Genomic DNA, 27,019 nt, shown 5'->3' with positions numbered 1-27,019 from the left:
CCAGGCAATTGTACACCCCGGGAGCCTCTTAGCCAACCAGCTGACTGCCGACAAAATGTGTTCCACTAACACTCGCCTTCCCAGTCTTACCAAGTCATTGCCCCCCAAGTGTACTATGATTATAGATGGCGGTGACCTTTGCCACCCTAAGAGACCCTCCACAAACGATTGAAATTGGTCAAAACAGAGGCCTCCCTTCCCATGGAAGGTCACTCTGAACCCGTATTCCCCAGATGCGTGAGTCGCGTCACCTGCCATGAATACGTCCCCGGTGCGCCTCACGTATGAGTGGCCCACGACCCATACCACTTGCTCTCCAGTCGGTGATCCTTGACCGCTGGTCCCCTGGTGATGGGTTGATCCCAAATTCCGCCCCGCGTCACAGGCTTGCGAAACTGTAATTCAAACAAAAGACAACAAGCGTGAGTGCATTTCATCAGTCTTTTACAACATGTGCAGTCGCACATACCTTTTGAAACAGTTCGAGGACCAACGGCCTAGCTGTTTCACTTCTTCCGCACCCAGACCCCGAGCCGTAGCCTCAGTAGCGGCCCCTATTCTGAATGAGTGGGTCCCAAAATCGCACGGGTTCAAGCCCGCCGCAGCAATCGTAAGTGCCAGCACCCTCTGAAATTGAAATTTCGTCAACGGGGTGCCATCCTTGTGTCTAAGCAGACTCCCTCCCCATGTTGCCGGCCTCTGTGCCAGGTAGTCCTCTACATACCTTATCGGACAACTGGGGCTCCCTCGAGCGCGCTGCACAACAACACTACTCCCTATAGCATCCTGGTCTGTCTTGGACCTGGCTATTGAGACTAGCATAGAATCACCCCGTATTTGAACGTGATCCCTGCATAGGACTCCCTCCATATCTTTCTTGTTCCTCGCTACGAGTTCACTCACCCGCATAGCCTCATGGGATGCCAAGGCGAAAGCCGCTCGGAACAGAACTACCTCGGAAGGGGAGGAGCATGTCTCATCCAGTTTTGCTAGTAGCAGAGACAATCTTTCTAAACCAATCGGGTGCCTTGTATCTTGTCTGTGACCCTCAAGGCGTTGCCAACCGCGGAGTGCCATCCTGACTAAAAAGGAACCCGTCGGGTCCCGTATTCCGTGGAGCTGTGCCATGAATGATATGGCCGCCCTATGTCTGTTGGCCGTCGCGGCTGATCGGCCTTCTCTATGAAGCGCCACTAAGAACCCCAGGAAGGCTTCCTCCTGCCCCCAGCTATGTCCCCCTGCCGGCCCTAAAAAGGCGCAGTAAGAACGAAACGCTCCCTCATAGGCTTTTCTCGTCCTGGGCGCTAAACGGGCTGCCATGAGGTCCTGTAATCCGGGGCACCGATCAGCCATAGTGCTGCGGGGAACGGTGCCGCCACTAGATCCGCTGTAGGTAGATAGCCCCTGAAAGCCTGCATGTGTGAACGAGAGAGTGCATCCGCTTTATTATTCAGTACACCCGGCAAATGCTTTGCCCTGAACTGTACATTCAATCTCATGCAACGTAATACAATTTCCTTCAACAGTCTCAAGATCCACTTGCAGCGTGCTGCCTGCTGATTAATGCACTCGACCACTGTCATATTGTCTGACCAAAACACAACTGAGTGGTCCCTAAAATCTTCTGGCCATGCCAACAGAGCCACCCAAATGGGAAATAGCTCCAAGAACCCAATGTTACCTGTTAGGCCACTGGAGTGCCACCACGTCGGCCATACTTGCGCCGACCATCGGTTACCAAAGATGGCGCCAAATCCAATGCTCCCGGCTGAGTCGGTCCACAAACCCAGTTCGTCCGACGATGCTGGGGGTTTGTTCCACGCCACTCGACCGTTGAAGTCCGCCAGGAATGCCAACCAAATGCGCATATCCTGGCGAACCTCTGCCGACAGTCTCGTGCGGTGGTGTCCCTCCTTGAGGCCGGCCATAGCCTGCGCAATGGAACGTGAGAAGGGGCGAGCCATCGGTATTACTCTCAAGGCAAAGTTAAGCTGACCCACTGTTTGTTGTAACTGGTGCAGGGTCACTTTTTCTTTGCCCAGGCATTGTATTAAGGAAGCCCTGAACTTGGCCACCTTCTCCATTGGCAGACGGAAGCATCCCTCCACTGAGTCGAGCTCAATTCCCAGAAACTCCAGTGAAGTAGATGGCCCCACTGTCTTACCTGGTGCCAATGGGACTCCAAACTCCTGCATGAGAATGCAGAAGTCCTGCAGTGCCTGTGCACATTTCGCAGTGCCGGCCGGCCCTAAGAACAGGAAGTCGTCTAAATAGTGCATCACTTGTCTATGCCCTGTGGCCTCGGTGAATGCCCATTCTAAAAAACAGCTGAACATCTCAAAATAAGCACAAGAAATTGAGCAGCCCATGGGCATGCATTTATCCATGTAATACTTCCCCTGGAACGTAAATCCTAGCAAGCGCTGGTCCCGCGGGTGTACCGGGAGCAACCTGAATGCTGATTCGATGTCTGATTTCGCCAACAGAGCACGGGGGCCCAGTTGATTCAGTAGGGCAACGGCATCGTCGAACGATGCGTACCAAACTGAACAGACATCCGGGTCAATGGCTTCATTCACCGAGGCGCCCCTCGGGGCCAACAGATTGTGAATGAGTCTATACTCCCCTGGGTCTTTCTTCGGAACCACTCCTAGAGGTGAACACACAAAATCCGCCAAGGCCGGCATGGAAAAGGTCCTGCTACCCGCCCCAAGCTGACCTCTTTGGTAATTTTCTTGGCTGCCACTTCCGGGTTGTATTGAATGGATTGCTGATTTTTACAAAAGGGGCTCCCCCGAAAATTCCCCGCCGGGATGTTGAAGCCATATAGGAAACCATTCCTCAAAATCCCGGCGGACACATGATCAGGGTATTTGTTCAGCCAGGGAGTCAAAGCCATGATGTCGATGGGGGAAGACGATTGCTTCCCAAGCATCACTTCAATCCTGCTTGGATCCCCCCTTTCCTCCCGAACTACCGCTCTTGGACCTACAGCTACTTTCCGGGTGTGAGGAGTTCCCACAGCCCGCACAAGCATGCCGGAACCTACATGTTCCCTGGGGCCTGTTACAGTTACCTCTGTTGAAACCCCAACAAACCCAGCGCTTGCCCCCATTTCCGCCGGTCTTGGGCTGTGATTCCCCACCGACGCTTGCTGGAAAGGGCTGCGCCGGCCTTTGTTGAACTGCCCCAGACCCGCTCCCGCCCGGCGAGGACGTACCTGCCGATCCAGGCATGAGCTGTTTGTGCCACGATACCGTGTCGAGGCAATCCCACGTTAAAGTTACATCAAACTCTTTAGACTTTCGAAAGTGCACATCATAACCTTTCCACTCATTCCCCCCGTACATGGTATAAAAATCCATGATCCTGTTCTGGTAACAGGATAGATCGGGCAACACTTCAGGTTTACGTTCCCCCATTACTGCCGTAAATATAGAGAAGGCCTTCACCCAGTTCGCTACGGTCTCGTCGACCCTAAATTCCCCCATCTTGGCCTGCCATACGCTGGGGTGCCATAAATCTTTCTGGGTCTTTGCGTACTCTATCTCACGATGGTCGGTCAATAATGAAAACATAATAACATATTTGTCCCCCCATATCATTTCCTTCGTGGCCGCTGGGATGTGCTGGGCCACCCTTTCGTGCCTCGAAGGCACTGAACTTTCCCCTACCATTGGCAATGGGTTCTTACCAGGTTCAACCGCCGTGTCTGCTGTCTTTTCTCAGCCAACCTTTGTCACTCCCGGTGCCACCTGTGGGGAAATAGAAGGAACATTCGCCGTCCCGGCTTCTCTTGACTGCCGTAACTGCTCGATTATTAATCTGGCTTCCTCGGCCAGATCCCCCGCAGCCACTGCCCCCCATGTTTTCTTCTTAAGCCAGGGCAATACTGCCGCTAACTGAAGGGCCAGTTCTGGGGGCATTTGATCATCATCAACCGGAGTTATTACAACAGGGATTGGTAAACCCACGTCTGGACTCGGTACCGGGCTGTCCACCGGTGTGACGGGGCCTGCTGGGGGTACCTCCGGGACCGGGCTCTCCCCAGAAACTGCCCTCTTCTTACTACGCCTCCCCCTACCCTCAGGGGCGACTCCAGGCAAGGCCGGACCTATCACCTTCTTAGGACGGCCCGAGAGGTTGTTCTGGGCTGCTATCTGCTTTTTAACCTCTGCTAAGCCCTGACCGATCGAATCTACTTTACCCAGTTTTCGGTCCATGACCGCCATTCGATTCGACAAAGTGCGCAGTATCTTCTCCAACTCGGAGCTCTTTCCTGCTTTTTTGCCGGACATCGCTTCGTTCACCACGTTCGAGTTGATCGACGAGGTCCTAGATCCTTCACACGCCTGATACTGAAAGAGAAACAACAAAGATTACAAGTTCTCAAAATTGCTGCTTGTTCCGTCGAGGGCTCAAGAGCAACGAGTGGTGCAGCCTTCAGAGCACTGGAACAAGAGGACGCTTCATTGGATTCCCGCTCTATTTATCCGTCTGCGGGAGGGCGGGGACCCTCCTCAGGTACGCCCACTGGGCGCGGTCTTCCGGGCAGGTGTCTAGGACAACCCCTTCTGGGCGGGAAGGGTGTGCTCCGGCTACGCCGCTTTGGGCATACCAGCTGAACCACGCCCCCCGCCCAAAATGGTTTCCCGGGGGGATCGGGGCACCCATCCATACGTTCGGGGGGACCGAGTGGTCTTCCCTTTCCATCAGGACGTGTACGCGGTGACAGTATCTGGTCACGTACGTCATTTGGAAGTAGCGGTCTAATTAACTGAAGTTTCAAAACGTGAAAAGGAGTAAACCTAAACACATCCTGATTTTGTATATCTTCTGAGGGGGATCCAAGCACAAAATTGTTAAAGTATAAAACGTTTTATGTCTTTGAAAAATACTGGGGTGTGTGCATCCGGTCACTCACGAAGTTTAAAAAGACGTTCGGCTCCATTTACTGAAAAGTTTCACAATAATAAAAAAGAAGGCTAGGTACAGTCTCTTTGACCTACTATAACTTCTTTGAGGGGTCTATGAAGAAACTCGATGAGTTGGAATTGCAATGTTTTCCCGAAATATATAGGAGGGTGCGCGCACCCGGTCGCGCACAAAATTTTACAAAGGCGATCTCCATTTGCTGACAAATTTCAATATGTTCAAAATAAGGCAAAGTAGAGACTTTTTAATCCACTAGCGCTTTACAAGGAGTCCCTATACAACTCTGACAGTCAAGAAAACTGTCTCTTTCTGAAAAAAAATATTTGCACATATTCATTGACAAAACTATAGGTTGCATTCACAATATAGTTCAAAATTAGCATTTAAAAAACCTATGAAATTCACTGAAAAAACCATAGGTTTTAAACCTGTTATAGTTAGGAAGTAGCATTAAAAAAACCTATGAAATTCACTGAAAAAAACCATAGGCTTTAAACCTGTTATAGTTAGGAAGTAGTATTCAAAAAACCTATGAAATTCACTGAAAAAAACAAAGGTTTTACACATGTTATAGTTAGGAAGTAGCATTTACAAAACCTATGAAATTCACTAAAAAAAACATAGGTTTGACACATGTTATAGTTAACTGGACATTTTACTCATATAAAACCAATTAAATTCCCCCGTTATAGTTACTTCAGCTAAGTATAACTTGCGCGCCCGCAATGCACTGCTGATGATGTTACATATTACATCACTTAGTCATGACATGGTCAGTGACATCACTTATGACATCACTGATGATATCTGGAATGACATCACTGATGATATCACTGATGATATCATCTTTCTGAAAGAGTGGTAGACTTCCACTCAGCGTAATATAACCTTTGATACACACATTCAAAAATAGAAACTAAAATGTTCAAAGCATGAGTGAAGTACTATGTGACATCATCAGCAGTGCATTGCGGGCGCGCAAGTTATAGTTAGCTGAAGTAACTATAACGGGGGAATTTCATTGGTTTTATATGAGTAAAATGTCCAGTTAACTATAACATGTGTCAAACCTATGTTTTTTTTAGTGAATATATATATATATATATCTGTCTCTCTCTCTCTCTATATATATATATATATATATATATATATATACATATATAGAGACAGAGAGAGAGACAGAGAGAGAGAGAGAGAAAGAGAAAGATATTTTCACTGAAGAAAAACATAGTTTACAGAGACGTTATTGTAGGAAATGGTATCAAAAACCTTAGAAATACACCGAAAAAAACAAAGGTTACAGAGACGTTTACTTAGGTTCAGATTTTACATACTCAAAACCGTAGAAACTGAGCAGTTATAGCTACCTGGGCTAACTATAACTTACACTCCCCCCAATGCACAGCTTATAAAGGCGGCAGAGAAACACATGGAAAAATTGTTCCTGCCCGTAGAGCACAGTATTTTAAGCTGCTCCCTACAGGTAGAAACAATACTGGCTCCCGCTGGCGTCATGGGGACTTTGGGGGCCCTCAACATTGATAATGTGGGCTTCCTGGATGGGCTCAAGGGCACCCACCCTTTACTGACAGGGCCATTTTTGTAAATCCTTCATTATGCATGGTCAAGGTGTTACGTGGTAAAGGCATGCGTCTTTAAGGCATTGCAGGGTAAAGGCATACGTGTTAAAGGCATTTGTTGGTATCTATGACATTATAATTAGTCTAATCCTGCACTATCTCTTGACTTGAAACTAAACCCTGGGCCTTGATAAACTGAACACAGACAGCTCAAAAAAAGTGTAAAAGCAGGTTTAGTGGAAATGTCAGGTCACATTGTCATAACACAAAAGAGAGGGGAGGGCCCAAGGGGATGTTTAAAGAAACCACAATACTACAACCCCTTATTACAAACTATCACAACAGAAAGTAGCAGTGGGTCTATCAATCAGTTGACTCAAATATGTGTCCGGAATCTGGAGGTAGACTTAAACTACTTCAAAAATGAGCATCTTTCCTACGTGGAAAAATACCCATCAGTTGTCGATCCTGGGCGCCCTGTTCATCATTTGGGTTTCCTTCACACCGGGAAGGTAGGTTTCAAGCCAATATTAATGATGGAAATGGAAACCTTTTGTTGTTCTCATATGTCAGGGTGTGGATTGAGGAATGGCAAGAAAATTCCCCAGGAGCAACCGGGAACGTCAACGACACCAGCCTCGTAATTAACCTAAGCTCCCATGTATTGACTCAACTTGAAGAACAGGTGCTTAACAGAGGCCTGGGCTTTGTAGCAACAAATAGAGGAGATCCTTTTCTCACACAATTAGAGATGAGAAGATTCTTTAGAAAGGTTTGACTACACTTTCTCTTTTCGAAGACTAATGGAGATACTCAGGATCTGTGTGAAGAGGTGAATACAGGCCTAAAAAGACCGTCAAAATTTAATCCTACCACGATAGGGCTGCCTGCAAAAGTCACAGCCTTCGAGGAGGCAGTGGACCATGACCTTAAGGTCTTGTTTGAACAGCACCATAATCCCTTTGTCAATTTCACTCGAAAGGAACAGGAAGAAAGAAACAGGTTTGAAAGAAAATGAAGCACTAACAATAAAACCTGCAGACAAAGGGGGTGCTATAGTTCTGATGGACTCTAGTACCTACAGAGAAGAGTGCCTCCGACAATTGAATGATGTGAGATCATATCACAAATTGAGCGAAGATCCAACTGATAGGCTCTCTGTAGTGATTGCTACTGTGATAGAAGAAGTACTTGCAGAAGGTTGGGTGACAGGAAAAGAGGCACAATACTTGTGTGCAGAGAACCCGGTGGTTCCATATTTGTATGTACTACCAAAAGTACACAAACCACAACGTCCGCCACCTGGCCGTCCCATAATATCGGGAAAAGGTTCTCTGTTAGAGCCTCTTTCCTCCTTTGTTGACTTCTTTTTGAAACCAATTATAAGAGAAATGCCCACCTTTTTGAAGGACACAAAAGATGTCCTCAGGATCTTACCAGAGATTGAGTTTGACAGGGATCTGGACCTACTCGTCTCTTTTGATGTAGAATCCCTGTATACCTCCATACCACAAACAGAAACTCTAGAAGTGGTGGAGAGGCTTTTAACAACTAGGGAACTCAATTCCATCACACCAGTGAACCTAATTATGACTTTGGCTACAATAGCAATGACAAAAAATTATTTTCAGTTTGAAGATGCGTTCTATTTGCAGGTTAGCGGGACTAGCATGGGCAGCGTTTTTTCCCCTAGTCTCGCTAACCTGTATGTGCATTCAATTCAATTCAATTAATTTATATAGCGCGCTACATACCGAGAGGGTCTCAAGGCGCTTGGAGAAGGGTGGGGAATTACTTGTCGAATATCCAGGTTTTAAGTTGCTTTCTGAATGCTAGGTGGTTCTGAGTGAGGCGAAGGTGTGTGGGAAGTGATTTCCAGGATTTGGCTGCCAGGTAGGAGAAGGATCTACCTCCCATGGTGGTTTTGTTGATGCGGGGTATAGGAGCAAGGGCTTGGTGGGAGGAGCGTAGATGGCGGGAGGGGGTGTAGAAGGAAAGTCGTGCGTTGAGGCATTCGGGTCCGAGTTCGTAAAGTGCTTTGTGTGCGTGGGTTAGGAGACGGAATGTTATCCTCTTATTGACGGGGAGCCAGTGGAGGTTTTTCAGGTGATTAGAAATGTGGTCTTTCCGCGGAATGTCTAGTATGAGTCTGGCTGATGCGTTCTGGATGCGTTGAAGTTTTTTCTGAAGTTTTGCGGTGGTGCCGGCATATAGGGTGTTTCCGTAGTCCAGGCGACTTGTAACCAGTGCGTGGGTGACCGTTTTTCTCGTTTCGGTGGGGATCCAGTGAAATGTTTTTTTGAGCATGCGAAGGATGTTGAAGCAAGATGATGAAACGGCGTTGACCTGTTTGGTCATCGAGAGTGAGGAGTCCAGAATGACGCCCAGGTTCCGTGCGTGGTCCGCCGGGATGGGTGCTTTTCCAAGGGACTCTGGCCACCAAGAGTCGTCCCAGGCGGAGGGGGAGGTGCCTAGGATAAGGACTTCAGTTTTGTCAGAATTCAGTTTCAGGCGGCTGTGCTTCATCCACTCGACTACTTCTTTCATTCCTTTATGTAAGTTTGTTTTGGCGGTGTTAGGGTCTTTGGTGAGTGAGAGGATCAGTTGAGTGTCATCAGCGTAGGGATGATGTTGAGGTTGTGTTGGCGAGCGATGGCCGTGAGGGGGCTCATGTATACGTTGAAGAGGGTGGGGCTGAGTGACGATCCTTGTGGCACGCCGCAGATGACTTCGGTTGCCTCTGACTTGAATGGTGGGAGGCGGACTCTCTGGGTTCTTCCGGCAAGGAACGAGGTGATCCATTCCAGTGCTTTTCCTTGGATTCCGATGTTTCTGAGGCGCTGTAACAGGGTGCTATGACAGACAGTGTCGAAGGCTGCAGAGAGGTCGAGGAGGATGAGGGCGACTGTGTCTCCATTGTCCAGTAGAGTTCGAATGTCGTCTGTTGCTGCGATGAGTGCAGTCTCAGTACTGTGTTTTGCTCGGAAGCCAGATTGTGAGGAGTCTAGGGATTTGTTGGTTTCGAGGAAGGCGGCGAGCTGGATGTTGACCACCTTCTCGATGACTTTGGCTGGGAATGGTAGGAGCGAGATGGGGCGGTAGTTTTTGAGTTCGGTGGGGTCAGCTGTGCGTTTTATCAGAAGGGCGCTGAGTTCGGCGTGCTTCCAGATTTCCGGGAAGGTGGCGGAGTTAAAGGAGCAGTTGATGACATCTCGGAGGTGGGGTGCGATGATGGAGTCAGCTTTGTTGAAGATGTGGTGAGGACATGGGTCTGTGGGGGATCCTGAGTGGATGGAGTTCATTAGGCGAATGGTGTCCTCAGTGGAGATTGGGTTCCAGTCATTAAGGATGTTCAAGGGGGGTGAGGGTACGGCAGAAGTTAGGGTGGGCTGGTCTCCGGGTTGGTTGTCGTAACTGTTGTGGATGTCTGCGATTTTGTCGTGGAAGATCGAAGCTAGGGAGTCGCAAAGGGCTTGAGAGGGAGTGATGTCGTTGGAGTTGGCAGTGGGGTTGGTAAACTCTTTGACGATGTTGAATAATTCCTTGCTGTTGTGGGCGTTGTTGTCAAGTCGGTCTTTGAAAGCGGCTTTCTTGGCAGTCCGGATCAGTTGGTGGTGTATGCGGGTGGCGTTTTTGAAGGCGTCCCTGGTGCTGGTGTTAGGGTCTTTTTTCCAGGTCTTCTCGAGGGAGCGACAGAGTTTCTTGGATTTCTTAAGATCATCGTTGAACCAGGGAGTGTTTTTTCTGCCTGGTTTGATTTTACATTTTTTCAGGGGTGCTAGGTTGTCGGCGCTGTTGGTTAGCCATTGAGTGAGGTTAATGGCTGCTTGGTTGGGGTTCGAAGATTGGGCAGGGGGGTGTTGAAGAAGCGATGAAGAGATTTGGTCGATGGTGATTTTGTTCCAGTTTCTTCGCAGAGTAGGTTGAGGATGGTTGTGGGTTGTGGTCTTATTGTAGATAAAGTGAACGCAGCTGTGGTCCGTCCAATGGAGAGCTGTGGTGTGGCTGAAGGAGATATGTTTGCTGGAGGTGAAGATAGGGTCGAGTGTGTGACCTGCATAGTGAGTGGGGGTATTGACAAGTTGTTTGAGTCCGAGGTTGGCGAGATTGTCCAGGAGGGAGGTGGTGTTGATGTCGTTGCTTTTTTCCGGGTGAAAATTGAGGTCTCCCAGTAGAATGTAGTCTTCGGAGGGGAGGGCATGTGGGGTGATAAAGTCAGTGATTTCTTCACTGAATTGTGCACGCGATCCTGGTGGTCTGTAGAGGAGGGTGCCTCTGAGTGTGGTATTGGGGTCGGTGTGGATCTGGAAGTGAAGGTGTTCGGCGCTAGCGAGGTTGACGTTTGAGTTGGTTGAGATGCGGATGGAATTCTTATGGACGATCGCGATTCCTCCTCCTGTTTGCTTGGTGCGGTCTTTTCGGATGATCTTTGTTAGACCTGGCACCTTGGCATGAGTCTCCCTTCCACTTTTTGCTGGTGTGCCTCCGATGTTTTGCTGGTTTTCCGATACTCAGGGCACTGCGCCACGGCTGACCCGTGCCGCAGTGCAAGTGCTCCCTACTGTAAATTGTACATGCGATTGGTATCCATGATTGGTGCATTGGGTTTACTGTCAGTCCCCAGTAATGCGCACTAGAGAGTGCCGGGGCTTGTAGATGCCAATACTGCTGGTGGGCCTGCAGAGCTGGTTGCGCCACCCACCGAAGCAGCCGTAAAGAAGTGTCCGGGAACTGCGACCGCAGAACCCGCGTGCGGTCTCGTACTGTCACGCTAGCTGGGCAAGTGCACCCACTTGCCAGCCCCGAACCTTCCCTTGACTACATATTAGTCACCCCTATGGTAGGCCTGCGGGCATGGTGCGTTGTAGGTGTAAGGTAGGACAAGCCCTGATGTGTGTGGCATGTCCTAGTAGTGACTTACAACCAAAACCGTATTTCACTATTGAAGGCTACCTGCTCCATTAGGCCAGACTGAGCTGCTGGAATTATTACACCCTATAATCCCAGCAGGCTCAAGGAGCATGGTAGCGAGTCATGTTTAGTATGCCTGAACTCAGGATGATAAAATATTTCTTTTAGTAAAGTTTATTTTAGTATCCTGGGTTTGCAAATGCTACTTTTAGAAAGTTAGCATTTACTTGCTTAACCATTTCAGTCCGCCTCTGCTGGTATGTGTATCTGACTGTCTGGGACGTGTGAGTGACAGGGCTGGAGGGATGACAGGTGGTGAATGCCCAGATTACACCTTAGTGGGAGATAGGAGTGCCTCTTGACTCGAACTGTAGCTGTGCTCGGCCACCACAATGCTGGCTCCACCCTCCTGGGGAGCGGCGGATGACTCGGCCGGCACCTGGCCCAGGAAGGGCGAAGCCCCCATCAACAAGGTACTCTGGTCGCCCCTGTCCGCACAATGCTGGCTCCACCTCTTGTGGGGCGTCTGATGCGCCTGCCCCTCACACTGAAAGCAGAAGCCGGAGTACACCCGCCAGGGTACTCAAGGACTGAGAGTGGCTATGCAAAGGCCCCCCTGGCCTGCGAGAACAAAAGAAATGGCCTATAAAAGAAGGAGCCCTGCTCCTTGAAAATTAGATCCTGTTTGGGCCACAGAAGGACTCTGCCCTACGAGAAGGACTGTGAGAGACAAGGAAGGGTGCTGACTCTTGCCTGTGTCTGGTGCCTTGCTGCCGAAGGAGAGGAAGAAGAAAAAGACTACGAGAAGACTTTTGCTTTACTTTGTGCCAAACTCTGCTAAAGAGATCTCCAAGGGCTTGCAACTGAACTTGCCCCCTGACCAGCGCCCCAGGACCAGTGGGCGCTACACCCTGAAAGAAAGCGACTGCGGGTGCTGGCCATCGCTGCAGTACCGACGGAGGAATCTCCTCCAAGGCAACGACATCCACCTGACCGCCGTGACCGGGGCCCAAAGCAACAGCGAACGCAAAGTAAGGACCAGCCGCCGCTGGCCCGAACACCGTGACCGCAACTGCACCGGGAGCCCGAGAGCAAAGCAAAGGAGGACCCGTCCGGTCCGAGCTCTCGAGTTGACTGCGCAACAAGCAGCCACTCACCTGCAAAGATGGACAGTTGCCCTGTGAGAATCCGCAAGGTCGGTAGCCTGCCCGACAGCCCAGCTGTGAGCGCACAGCTGCACCGGCACTTGGCTGGGTACGTCCTGCACTTGGGGACCGTACTGCCACTTGCCGCCACCGCACAGCCGCCGCCTCCAGGGTCGGAGCGGACGACGAGGAGAGGACCCTGCCGCCACAGAACACCGCTGCCCCGGATGACCCGTGAACTGCTCGGCTGAGAGCCGCAACGAACAGCGACCCCGGGAAGGCAACGCGACGTGGGACAGATCCCCTGGAAGCCGCCTGCTCCCCAAGAACTTTTGTTGACACCGGCCTGAGGGCCCTAAGAGAACGCTTAAACTGCTAGAAAGAACTGTGGTAACCTGAACTGAGTAACTTGCAACCGTTATCGTAAAGTACGTTGACTGTATTCACGAGCCTGCTTAAAATCTATATAAAGATATATATTTTTACAGAATACAGTCTGGTCTCGTTGTGTGGTGGGTTGGTTGTAAAGGTGTACTATTGCAAGTGTTTAACCTATATGCCCCAAAGATTAGCCTACGACTGCTTAAGCCACACTACCTAGAGGGTAAGCAGAGGTTGTCTGGAAGGTAACCCTCAGCCCTGACGAGGAAGAGGAGAGTCCCTGCTTGTCGCTAGTGTTGCACTGCGCCAACTAGAGACTCCCCCTTCCTACATTGGACGCAGCGGTGAGGATTTTCGAATTTACACTTGCGATATCTATACCTGAGCTTCTGACCACTACACAAGGATTACGGTCCAGTTACTTAGCCACAGACTTTGCTTTTGAATTTTGCCGAAAAGAAGATTCCGAGTGCGGAAGCCATGCCGGGCACAAAGAGCCTGGATGGAGCAGAGTTCACGACCTCCGAGGTGTTGGAGGTGGAGTGGGACCCCGCAAAGCTGGATAAATATTCCAGGGATGAACTGAAGTTCTTTTGCAAGAAACTCAAGGTCCCGCACGCTGGTTGCAAAAACAAGACACAGCTCTCCAAGGCCCTGAAAGCCTGGATAGAGTCCAGAAAGACCCCGGAAGATCAAGACGCCCTCGCCGAGCAGAATGCAACGGAGGAGCAGAATGCACTTGGGGATCTGATTGACCTCGAGAGGCAAGACAGCGTGCACAGCTTTGGTAAAGGCCTGTCGCCAGAGGAGCTGGCGGACAGGAAGGAAACAAGGAATCACGAAAGAAAGCTGGCAGAATTGAAAATCCAACTGGAGCTTGAAACAAAAAGAATGACACTGGAAGAGCGAAAGCACCAAATGGATTATGAAGTGAAAATGAGGGAGATAAGTCTCAAGGAGAGAGACTTGGATCGTCCTCCCTCTGGTGGCAGCACATCGCCAGTGCAGGTAGAGTCAAGAGTGCACATCCCAAAGGACGTAGTTAAGGAGTTCTTTAAGGGGGATGACATAGGACAGTGGTTTAGGGCATACGAGGTAGCCATGTCCTCCCACCGGGTCCCTGACAAGGATTGGGGAGCGGGGTTGTGGGGAAGGTTCCTTAGCGAAGGGATAGATACCTTGCTAGATTTGCCCGTTGAAAATCAGAGATCCTAGGCCCACATGAAAGAAGCTTTAATGAACAGGTACGGGCTTACCCCTGAAATGTATAGACAGAAGTTTCAGGGATGTACTAAGCGGCCTGGGAATACGTATGTGGAGTATGTGACTTACTTTTGTAGAGCACTGGATGGTTGGGTGAAGGGTAGCAAAATTGATGATTTTCAAGGTCTCTTTGATTTAATTGCATGGGAGCACTTGTCTGATCACTGTTTTCCTGAGTTACGCCAACACCTGATAGATAGCAAGCTGTCCAACCCGAGGAAGCTTGCTGAGGAGGCGGACCGCTGGCTCAGCACCAGGGTCCACAAAGGTCCCGTGGGAGACTCCGCCAAGAGTGGGCAGGGTCCCCAGCAGAAGAGTGGGGGGGACAAGGGGGGAAAACAGAAAGGGTTCCAAAAAGGCCCCCAAAGTAGTTCCCAGGGGAGCCCGCAGCAGGGTTCTCAGCCTCCCCCACCTCCGAAGCAGAATGGGGCCCCGACAGGTAAACCTGTTCCAAAGGGGCCCTTCAATTGTTTCAAATGTGGCGAGCCTGGGCACATATCCAGTGACCCCAAGTGTCGCCTATTTGGAAAACCCGCACCCACTGGTGCTCCGCCCCGACAAGTGACTAGCGTTCACCTGGGAGAAGAAATGATGGTCCCGGGGGTGGAGATCCCGTTCACATGACCCTGGTCTCGCTAGGAGACAGTGAGATGATCCCTACGAACTACCTGCCCTCTAACACTAAGAAATATGGGCAGGTGGTGATCATCAATGGTAAGGAAGCTGAGGCTCTTCGAGACACAGGAGCCAGTGTGACTGCAGTGAGGCAGCACCTGGTGTCTCAAGAGCAGGTTGTACCCCATGCCTACTGTAGGGTTATCAACGCTGATAATTCAGAGAGTCAGTGTCCGATGGCTCAAGTTCCCTTCGAGTGGGGGGGGGTCTCTGGTACTCTGCAGGTCTGTGTGAGAAAAACCATGCCTGTTGACTGTTTGCTAGGGAACGACTTGGAGCACTCCCCTTGGGAAAAGGTGGAGAAGACGACTGACCTGCGGATGGTGGGTCTGCCTGACTGGGCGTGCTTGACCACCCGGTCGATGGCAGCCAGTAGGGGTGATCGAGAGGTCCTGGGGCCTGAAGGAGAGGCCCAGGAACCGGCCTTAAGGAGAAGGCGCAGGGGGCGCGGGAAACCGGCCCCTGAAGTTCCCACGGTCCAGGAGAAAGCAGACCTTGAGGGGGATGCCCTGGAGCCTACAGGGGAACAGATCGCCGAACTGGGGGACCTGCCTGAGCTGACCCATTGGCAGCAAGAAGGAGGACCCTCCAGGGAGGAATTCTGCAAGGAGCAGAAAGAATGCCCTTCTCTCGTGGGTATGCGGCAGCAGGCTGCAGACCAGGCCAATGGTGTTCAGGCCAAAACACATTACGTGTACTGGGAGAACGACCTCCTGTATTCAGAGCCTAAGGCTGCTGAACCTGGGTCAGCCCGTGTGCTGGTGGTACCCCAGAAGTTCAGAGCCTTCCTACTGGGCCTGGCTCATGATGTGCCTTTAGCAGGACATTTGGGGATGGACAAGACCTATGACAGGCTTGTCACCCACTTTTACTGGCCCCAAATGCATAAGAGTTCAGATGCTCATTGCAGAACCTGTCCGACTTGCCAGGCAAGTGGGAAGACGGGAGGGAAGAACAAGGCTCCCCTCCAACCCTTCCCTGTGGTCGGTACGCCATTCCAGCGAGTGGGTATTGACATCGTTGGGCCTCTGAAACCCAAGACAGCCATGGGCAACAGGTTCATCCTGGTCTTGGTGGACCATGCCACCCGGTACCCTGAAGCCATCCCTCTGAGGACAGTGACGGCCCCCGTGGTGGGACGTGCACTGATGGGAATTTTCTCACGAGTGGGATTCCCTCTAGAGGTGGTGAGCGACAGGGGGACCAATTTCATATCCAAGTATATGAAGTCCCTTTGGCAAGAGTGTGGCGTAACGTATAAGTTCACCAGGCCTTACCATCCCCAAGGTAACTGGTTGGTTGAGAGATTCAACCGAACCCTGAAAGGCATGATCATGGGCCTAGAAGGTCCGATGAGGCGTAAGTGGGACGTCCTCTTACCATGCCTGCTCTTTGCATATCGCGAGGTGCCACAGAAGTCCCTAGGGTTCAGCCCCTTTGAACTACTGTACGGCCACCCCGTGAGAGGACCACTGAGTTTGGTAAAGGAAGGCTGGGAGCAAGCTCCCAGGAAACCTCCCCAGAATGTATATAGCTACATGCTGGCCTTCAGAAACCATACCAGACGCTTCAGACAACTTGCCGAGGCAAATCTGGAAGCGAGCCAGGAGGAAATGAAGCGGTGGTACGATCAGAATGCCACTCTGGTCGAGCTTCAGCCTGGACAAGAGGTGTATGTCCTGGCCCCAGTGGAGCCCTGTGCCCTTCAAGATAAGTGGACAGGCCCATTTGAGGTTGTGGAGCGCAAGAGCCCCGTGACATACTTGGTGGACATGAAGACGCCCAGGAACCCTTTGCGGGTCCTACATGTCAACCGCCTCAAGCCCCACTTGCGAAGGTCCGAAGTGGGCATGTTGTTGGCAACTGATGACGGAATGGAGGAGGAGTCGGAGCCTCTTCCTGACCTCTTGGTGGCCTGTGAGAAAGATGGGTCAGTGGATGGAGTTAACCTCTCACCCACCCTGACCGCCGAACAACAGGAGGACTGCCGCCAGTTGCTGGGGCAGTTTCCAGACCTGTTCTCCCTGGTTCCGAGTGTCACAGATTGGTGCGTCCATGATGTGGACACTGGAGACAGCTTGCCTGTGAAGCATAAGGCTTACAGGGTGACTGACAGGGTCCGGGCCTGCATCAAGGAGGAGGTCTCCAAGATGCTTGCCCTGGGGGTGATTGAGTCTTCCAGCAGTCCTTGGTCCAGCCCCGTGGTCTTGGTTCCGAAGGCTGCTGCGCCGGGAGCCACACCCGAACTCCGGTTCTGTGTGGACTACAGAGGACTCAATTCAGTCACGAAGACTGACGCGCACCCCATCCCCAGAGCAGACGAGCTCATTGATCGGCTAGGGGCTGCCCGGTTCCTCAGCACGTTTGATTTAACGTCTGGGTACTGGCAGATCGCCTTGACCGATGGGGAAAAGGAGAGGTCGGCATTCTCTACACCAGATGGGCATTTCCAGTTCCGGGTTATGCCATTTGGAATGAAGAATGCCCCTGCCACCTTTCAGAGATTGGTCAACCAGGTGTTGGCTGGACAGGACGAGTTCAGTGCCGCCTACCTGGATGACATCGCGGTGTTCAGTGGCACCTGGCCCGAACACCTGCGACACCTCTGGGAAGTGTTGATGGCCCTGCGCAGAGCAGCCCTCACAATCAAGGCAAGCAAGTGCCAGATTGGGCAGGGTTCCGTGGTGTACTTGGGACACCAAGTTGGGAGTGGCAAGGTAGCACCCTTGCAGCCCAAAATTGAGACCATCCTGGCTTGGGAACCCCCCAAGACCCAGACTGCAGTGAGAGCCTTCCTGGGGCTCACTGGGTATTACAGGAGGTTTGTCAAGGGTTATGGCACGATCGTGACCCCCTTGACAGAGCTGACTTCGAAGAAGCAGCCCAGGAATGTGATTTGGACTGACACCTGTCAGAAGGCTTTTGACACCCTGAAGACTGCCATGTGCACGGCGCCCGTGCTCCTGGCTCCTGATTTCTCCAAGGAATTCAAAGTGCAAACAGACGCTTCAGAGCATGGTGTAGGGGCTGTTCTTTCACAGATGACTGAGGAGGGCTTTGACCAACCCGTAGCCTTCATAAGTAGGAGGTTACTTCCACGGGAAAGTAGGTGGAGTGCAATAGAGCGTGAAGCATTTGCTGTGGTCTGGGCGCTGAAGAAGCTAAGACCCTACTTGTTTGGGTCTCACTTCCGAGTTCAGACGGACCACAAGCCCCTCAGATGGTTGATGCAAATGAGGGGTGAGAACCCGAAACTGTTGAGGTGGTCCATTTCTCTACAGAGTATGGACTTTACGGTGGAACACCGCCCTGGCACCGATCACGCCAACGCTGACGGTTTGTCCAGATTTTTCCGCCTTAGTGATGTGGAACTCCCTGGGGAAGGGTAGTTCCCCCCACATTTCAGCTGGAGGGGACACATGTTAGACCTGGCACCTTGGCGTGAGTCTCCCTTCCACTTTTTGCTGATGTGCCTCCGATGTTTTGCTGGTTTTCCGATACTCAGGGCACTGCGCCACGGCTGACCCGTGCCGCAGTGCAAGTGCTCCCTACTGTAAATTGTACATGCGATTGGTATCCATGATTGGTGCATTGGGTTTACTGTCAGTCCCCAGTAATGCGCACTAGAGAGTGCCGGGGCTTGTAGATGCCAATACTGCTGGTGGGCCTGCAGCGCTGGTTGCGCCACCCACCGAAGCAGCCGTAAAGATGTGTCCGGGAACTGCGACCGCAGAACCCGCGAGCGGTCTCGTACTGTCACGCTAGCTGGGCAAGTGCACCCACTTGTCAGCCCCGAACCTTCCTTTGACTACATATTAGTCACCCCTATGGTAGGCCTGCGGGCAGGGTGCGTTGTAGGTGTAAGGTAGGACAAGCCCTGATGTGTGTGGCATATCCTAGTAGTGACTTACAACCAAAATCGTATTTCACTATTGAAGGCTACCTGCTCCATTAGGCCAGACTGAGCTGCTGGAATTATTACACCCTGTAATCCCAGCAGGCTCAAGGAGCATGGTAGCGAGTCATGTTTAGTATGCCTGAACTCAGGATGATAAAATATTTCTTTTAGTAAAGTTTATTTTAGTATCCTAGGTTTGCAAATGCTACTTTTAGAAAGTTAGCATTTGCTTGCTTAACCATTTCAGTCCGCCTCTGCTGGTATGTGTATCTGACTGTCTGGGACGTGTGAGTGACAGGGCTGGAGGGATGACAGGTGGTGAATGCCCAGATTACACCTTAGTGGGAGATAGGAGTGTCTCTTGACTCGAACTGTAGCTGTGCTCGGCCACCACAATGCTGGCTCCACCCTCCTGGGGAGCGGCGGATGACTCGGCCGGCACCTGGCCCAGGAAGGGCGAAGCCCCCATCAACAAGGTACTCTGGTCGCCCCTGTCCGCACAATGCTGGCGTCACCTCTTGTGGGGCGTCTGATGCGCCTGCCCCTCACACTAAAAGCAGAAGCCGGAGTACACCCGCCAGGGTACTCAAGGACTGAGAGTGGCTATGCAAAGGCCCCCCTGGCCTGCGAGAACAAAAGAAATGGCCTATAAAAGAAGGAGCCCTGCTCCTTGAAAATTAGATCCTGTTTGGGCCACAGAAGGACTCTGCCCTACGAGAAGGACTGTGAGAGACAAGGAAGGGTGCTGACTCTTGCCTGTGTCTGGTGCCTTGCTGCCGAAGTAGAGGAAGAAGAAAAAGACTACGAGAAGACTTTTGCTTTACTTTGTGCCAAACTCTGCTAAAGAGATCTCCAAGGGCTTGCAACTGAACTTGCCCCCTGACCAGCGCCCCAGGACCAGTGGGCGCTACACCCTGAAAGAAAGCGACTGCGGGTGCTGGCCATCGCTGCAGTACCGACGGAGGAATCTCCTCCAAGGCAACGACATCCACCTGACCACCGTGACCGGGGCCCAAAGCAACAGCGAACGCAAAGTAAGGACCAGCCGCCGCTGGCCCGAACACCGTGACCGCAACTGCACCGGGAGCCCGAGAGCAAAGCAAAGGAGGACCCGTCCGGTCCGAGCTCTCGAGTTGACTGCGCAACGAGCAGCCACTCACCTGCAAAGACGGACAGTTGCCCTGTGAGAATCCGCAAGGTCGGTAGCCTGCCCGACAGCCCAGCTGTGAGCGCACAGCTGCACCGGCACTTGGCTGGGTACGTCCTGCACTTGGGGACCGTACTGCCACTTGCCGCCACCGCACAGCCGCCGCCTCCAGGGTCGGAGCGGACGACGAGGAGAGGACCCTGCCGCCACAGAACACCGCTGCCCCGGATGACCCGTGAACTGCTCGGCTGAGAGTTGCAACGAACAGCGACCCCGGGAAGGCAACGCGACGTGGGACAGATCCCCTGGAAGCCGCCTGCTCCCCAAGAACTTTTGTTGACACCGGCCTGAGGGCCCTAAGAGAACGCTTAAACTGCTAGAAAGAACTGTGGTAACCTGAACTGAGTAACTTGCAACCATTATCGTAAAGTACGTTGACTGTATTCACGAGCCTGCTTAAAATCTATATAAAGATATATATTTTTACAGAATACAGTCTGGTCTCGTTGTGTGGTGGGTTGGTTGTAAAGGTGTACTATTGCAAGTGTTTAACCTATATGCCCCAAAGATTAGCCTACGACTGCTTAAGCCACACTACCTAGAGGGTAAGCAGAGGTTGTCTGGAAGGTAACCCTCAGCCCTGACGAGGAAGAGGAGAGTCCCTGCTTGTCGCTAGTGTTGCACTGCGCCAACTAGAGACTCCCCCTTCCTACAATCTTGTAGCCTTCCGGGATGGCAATGGTGATGTCTGAGGCAGAGGAGGCGTTCATCCATGTTTCTGTTAGGAAGGCGACGTCCGGAGAGATGGTGTCTAGTAGATTCCAAAGGTCGATGGCGTGTCTAAAGATCGAGCGGGTGTTGAGCAGGATGCATTGTAGGTGGTTGGTGTTAGAGCTCTGTTTGGTGTTCGTGGATGGGGAGTTGGCCTTGGTGCCGTCAAACTTGCAGGAGTTGCATGTGAAGGGTCCATGGGTGTGTCCAGGTGCGGCTTGGGCGCAGTAGGGGAGTCGGCCTGGGTTAAGGGCTAGGAGGGTGGAAGCGGCGTATGTAATGCGGGAGGGACGGGGGCCAGGGGGTCTGGCGCTAGGCGCGGGCTTGGCGCGGACGGGCGTAGATGGGCTTACCTTTGGCGCACCTTCGGCGCGAATTGGGCGCGACCGCTGCGCGAGAATGCTTCTGTCATATATGGATGGTGGAGGGGGAGGGGCGAGGGAGGGTCAGCAGGGAGGCGGGGCGGGCTGTGGGGGCCGGTCTCTGGGGCACTAACAACAACAACAACAAGCGTAAGATGGCGGCAGCTATGTATAAAGCGCTACTTGCGTTATGCTGAGGCTGATGTAACTGACTACGCTTGCAGCTGAAGCGTCCTGTTTAAATAAGTGTACAAAGAGAGAGCGCCGATAGTACAATGCCCCCAAGCGTTCCGAAGTCTTTTTAAAAGGTCAATGAGCGCCGAGTCAGCACTCCCCTGAAGTAATTTAAAAGTCCCAAATGCGTGTGGCAGCACTCGCGCTGCAGCGCTATGCAAGCAGATCAAGTTAATGCAGTCAAAATATTAATCAATGCACATCCAAATAACGATACCACACAGGAGCAGGCAGCAGGGCAAAGGGAGCGGCCGCTTCTGAACTGGTCAGGGCATCAGTTTGAGCAGGAGCATGTCTTTAGTCAAGTGAACCCATACCGCAGTAAGCTGCGGTTATGGAGACGTTATATTGATGATATTCTGGTGGTCTGGCGGGGCTCAGAAGATGATCTCAATAACTTTCATCTCTGTTAAACAACAGAAACCGCTTTTTACGCTTCACAGTGGAATTCAGTAAACATCAGCTACCCTTTTTGGATCTACTCATTGTCACTACGGACTCTGGCCTACAATCAGAACTATATCAAAAGCCAATGGCTAGAAATTCTCTGCTCAGCTACCAAAGCTGCCATCCAACAGCCCTACAGGACAATCTCCCGTTTGGACAATTTCTGAGGATCCAGCGTAATTGTTCGACTAAACCATCCTTTGAAAGGCATGCTAAGAACCTGGAGGCGAACCTGGTCGCAAAAAGCTATCCAAAAAGCCTAGTGCGCAGGTCTAAAAAAAGAGCCCATAATAACAACCGTGAAAGTCTCTTAGAAATAAGTACTATCAAAGAAAAGCAAGACCGTATGACCTGTATTAGTACTTTTTCTACTCAATCCAACAAAATCCAACAAATTGTGAAAAAACACTGGGCTATTCTCAACACAGGGACTGACAAACTACCTCCACTTCTTTTCGCATGGAAAAGGGGTCAGAATTTAAAGGACCAACTAGTCCACACGAGGCCTAAAGTGACAATGCCACGATCTGTAGGTACATTGTGGGACTTGCCAGCAGTGAGAGGTCATCATCCTTGTGGGAATTGCGCTGCATGTCCCCAAACCTCCAAGATAACGAGCATCGATATCGGAACTGAAAAGCCATGGTTACAACTACGCTTTACAAACTGTAATAGTGCAAACCTCATATATCTCATCACATGTCCCTGTGATCTGAGGTATGTGGGGATGACCACTAGGAGAGTAAAGGTTCGAATTTCTTAACATAAGAGTTCAATCAGATGCAAGCGCCAAGCGACCAAAATGAGAAATCACTTCTTGGAAGTAGGTCATAGTCCGACTGATCCTAAATGGACTGTGATTGAACAGCCAATGATTCCATCTCATGTATCTGATGTGAAGAATTTCTTGTTTAAGCGCGAACAGAAATGGGTTTTCAAATTGAACTCTGTAGGAAGGGGGAGTCTCTAGTTGGCGCAGTGCAACACTAGCGACAAGCAGGGACTCTCCTCTTCCTCGTCAGGGCTGAGGGTTACCTTCCAGACAACCTCTGCTTACCCTCTAGGTAGTGTGGCTTAAGCAGTCGTAGGCTAATCTTTGGGGCACATAGGGTTAAACACTTGCAATATTACACCTTCACAACCAACCCACCACACAATGAGACCAAACTGTATTCTGTAAAAATATATATCTTTATATAGATTTTAAGCAGGCTTATGAATACAGTTAACGCGCTTTCAAGTATCGGTTCCAAATTACTTAGTTCAAGTTGCCACAGTTCTTTCTAGCAATAAGCGTCCTCAGGCCGGTTCAACAAAGTTCTTGTGGAGCGGGCGGCTTCCAGGGGAGCTGTCCCACATCGCGTTGCCTTCCCGGGGTCGCTGTTTGTTGCGGCTCTCAGCCGAGCAGGTCACGGGTCATCCGGGGCAGCGGTGCTCTGTGGCGGCAGGGTCCTTCCGTTGGCGTTCGCTCCGACCCTGGAGGCGGTGGCTGTGTGGTGGCGGCAAGTGGCAGTACGGTCCTCAAGTGCAGGACGTACCCAGCCAAGTGCCGGTGCAGCTGTGCGCTCACAGCTGGGCTGTCGGGCAAGATACCGACTCAGTGGACTCTCACAGGACAACTGTCCGTCTTTGCAAGTGGATTGGCTGCTCGTGGCGCAGTCAACTCGAGAGCTCGGACCGGACGGGTCCTCCTTCGCTTTGCTCTTGGGCTCCCGGTGCAGTTGCGGTCACGGTGTTCGGGCCAGCGGCGGCTGGACCTCACTTTGCTTTCGCTGTTGCTTTGGGCCCCGGTCACGGTGGTCAGGTGGATGTCGTTGCCTTGGAGGAGATTCCTCCTTCTGTACTGCAGCGATAAGCAGCACACACAGTCGCTTTCTTCAGGGTGTAGCGCCCACTGGTCCTGGGGCGCTGGTCAGGGGGCAAGTTCACCGCAAGCCCTTGGAGATCTCTTAGCAGAGTTTGGCACAAAGTCTTGTAAAGCAAAAGTCTCTCGTAGTCTTTCCTTTCTCCTCTCCTTCGGCAGCAAGGCACCAGACACAGGCAAGAGACAGCACCCTTCCTTGTCCTTCACGGTCCTTCTTGTCGGGCAGAGTTCCTTCTGTAGCCCAAACCGGATCTAACTTTCAAGGAGCAGGGCTCCTTCTTTTATAGGGCATTTCTTTTGTTCTCCCAGGCCAGGGGGGCCTTTGCATAGCCACTTTCAGTCCTTGAGTACTCCGGCGGGTGTAATCCGGCTTCTGCTTTCAGTGTGAGGGGCAGGCGCATCAGACGCCCCACAGGAGGTGGAGCCAGCATTGTGCGGACAGGGGCAGCTAGAGTATCTTGTTGATGGGGCTTCGCCCTTCCTGGGCCAGATGTCGGCTGAGTCATCAGTCGCTCCCCAGGAGGGTGGAGCCAGCATTGTGGTGGCAGAGCACAGCAAGTTCCAGAGTCAAGAGCCACTCCTGCCTCCCACTAAGGTGTAATCTGCGCATTCACCACCTGCCCTCTCCCTAACCCTGTCACTCACACATCCCAGACAGTCAGATACACATACCAGCAGAGGCGGGCCGAAATGGTTAGGCAAGCAAATGCTAACTTTCTAAAAGTGGCATTTGCAAACACAGGATACTAAAATAAACTTGACGGAGGCGTGGCCAAGATGGCGGTGTGAGCGGACGTGCCTTGCTGAGCTCCCGCCGCCGGTCACCGAATTCAGCACTGCATCAGCACTTACCCGGCAGAGAGTGGTCCCTAGAGACTCCTGGCACCAGCGCCGCAGCAGCGGTGACCTTCTGGCCCGGTTCTGAGCCCGGAGGCAGCCTGACCCGTGAAGTATTCGGCCGCGGAGACAGCGGCCGTTGGGGCCTAGCGCACTCCTCGAGACGGGAGCGCGGCCGAGAGCGAGGCCGAGGAGGGCGGAGCCTCAGAGCCGCCTAAGATCGCCCGAGGCAGGCATCAGCTGAGGCGGCGGGTCCGGCCCGTGCGGAAACGTGCGAGGCTTCCCACGGTTCCACGTGGAAGCTACTGCGGACATGCCGACCCCATCGGAGATCGGAGCGGACACTGCCCGGGCTGCCGCCGGCTCCCATCACCGGACCTGGTGGCGCCACTTGGAGGACACGCACAGGCCTTGAGACCCGGCCCGCAGCACAGTGGAGAAGAGGTACGGGGGGGATGAGACAGTAACACCAGGCCCCGACCCCCTCGCTGACCACCCGCGACCCGACCCGCCTGGCCGGGGTAGAATCGGCGCGAGAGGCGCGATTCCCAGCAGCACCCCGCCATCTTAGGCGTACAAGCGCTGAAGCCACGTGGGAGCGCGACAGCGGCCTAGCCTGCACCCGGCGACCGCTGACACCGTGGGTGGCGTCTGGGACCGACCACCTTCCTGCCCACTCTCTTGAGCCGCTGACCGGAGCGCCAGCACGGGATCGCTTGGGGGACACGTCGAGAGTGGAGCCATCGCGCCGGTGTGAGAGGAACCTGACAACGAGCCCTGCGCTGCTCCCGCGCCCACACCGTGGGCCCCTGTGACGACCCCAGCACTAGCCCAGACGCCGGCCGGAGGACGCTCCTGAACTCCAAGGCAAGGGGAGGGCCCCCGCCCCCGACTTGCCCCTACCTGCGTGGTGCACCTCTGGCGGAGCCCTCACACCCAGGCCCTCACTGCGGAGGCCGCACTGCGACGCCGACACCCGGCTAGACACACAGCTGGCACGCAGGGCGCACCACCTCCCCGCTATCCACGTGCCGGACGCCAAGAGACACAGCAGCATCTGCGGCCTGGGCCAACGGTACCAGTAGCGGCCTGTTGCTGGGCAGGAGGCACCGCACGCGCCATGTCCACCGCCAGGACGAGGAAAGACCGCTCCATCGCTGACCTCTTCACCCCCGGCGCGGTGGGGAAGAAGGCGGATGCCGCAACGGCCAGCCACCGCGTGGGCTCCGAGAAGAAAAGCCAGGCCTCGCCAGCCCAGGGACAGACAGACTCAGAGGGCCCAGTCACGCGCTCCTTCCTGGAGTCGCTCTTCATGGGGCTGCGCAAAGACATCCAGGAGCTGAAGAAAGAACTCCAGGACGAGATAAAGGAGGTGCGCCGAGATACCGACGCCATTGGCGAGAGAGTGGCGGAACTAGAGACGAAGAGCGACGCACGGGACATAGAAATTGAGGCACTGCGGCAGGAACTGGTGCGCATACACGACCAGCAAGTGGACCTCCAGACACACGCCGAGGATTTGGAGAACCGCTCCAGGCGGCATAACATCAGGATCCAGGGGGTGAAGCACTCCCCTGACACGGAGGACCTCTTCCAATTTACTCAGGGCCTGTTCAATCATATCCTAGGCCGACCGTCAGATGCCCCCCCTGGGCCTAGACAGAGTGCACAGAACGGGCCCACCTAGAGCGGCTACGGCCCATCCAGCGGACATCCTTGTGTGCGTGCAGGACTTTCGGACCAAGGAGGAGATCCTCAACAAAGAGCGCCAGATGGCGCCGGTGTTCTTTGGCGCACACTCCCCTGCTCTTTATCAGGACCTTGCAGCGCTGACCCTGGAGAAGAGGCGCATCTTCCGACCTATCACAGCGGAGTTCCGGAAACGCAACATCTCCTACAGCTGGGGACACCCCTTTAGGCTTGTGTTCAAGATGGGCAATACCCTCCACCAGATTCGCTCCCTCAGGGAGGCCTGCACCCTCCTGAACATTGAGGAACCGACTGAGGCCAAGAACCCAGGGGCGGGGGGCACCCCCAGCGAGGAAGCACCGGGACGGTGGCGGCAGCAGCGGCGGCGACACAGGCCGCGACGTCCCGCCACCAAAGAAATAGCAGAAGGCCAACGGGCGGCAGTGGAGACCGTCACGCAAGGCCTAGTGAATCAAGAAAACGACTGACCTCTGGCCACAGTCTCACAGTACTACCGGGACACGGCCCGGCCGGGACTGCTCACTCCAGCGGCGGGGGCGAAGCCTCGCTAACCCGCGCTATGTTTACGCCATCCCTTTGATGGCTGACCCACACGGAGACGTGCAGTGTCCGACGTCACCGTCGCCATCGCCCACACTCCAAGTGTTTCCCTTACCACGGGTCCAGAGGACATTCACCTGGATCTGGGACTATGATGGTTCAGACTTCTTTACGGTTGAGTTGACAGGGGCAGAGGGTGGGGGTGGGGGGGGAATTGCTTCGGTGCTTGCACCCTTCTTAGGGATCGAACACTGCACTACCGGGGGTTGGGGGGAGGGGGTGTTGCACCAGTTGGGGTCGGGGGGGAGTTGGGGGAAGA

The sequence above is a fragment of the Lissotriton vulgaris genome, unplaced genomic scaffold (assembly GCF_964263255.1).
Source record: "Lissotriton vulgaris unplaced genomic scaffold, aLisVul1.2 SCAFFOLD_1748, whole genome shotgun sequence".
Lineage (NCBI taxonomy): Eukaryota > Metazoa > Chordata > Amphibia > Caudata > Salamandridae > Lissotriton > Lissotriton vulgaris.
The sequence above is the reverse complement of the archived record's forward strand: the minus strand, read 5'-3'. Positions refer to the sequence as shown.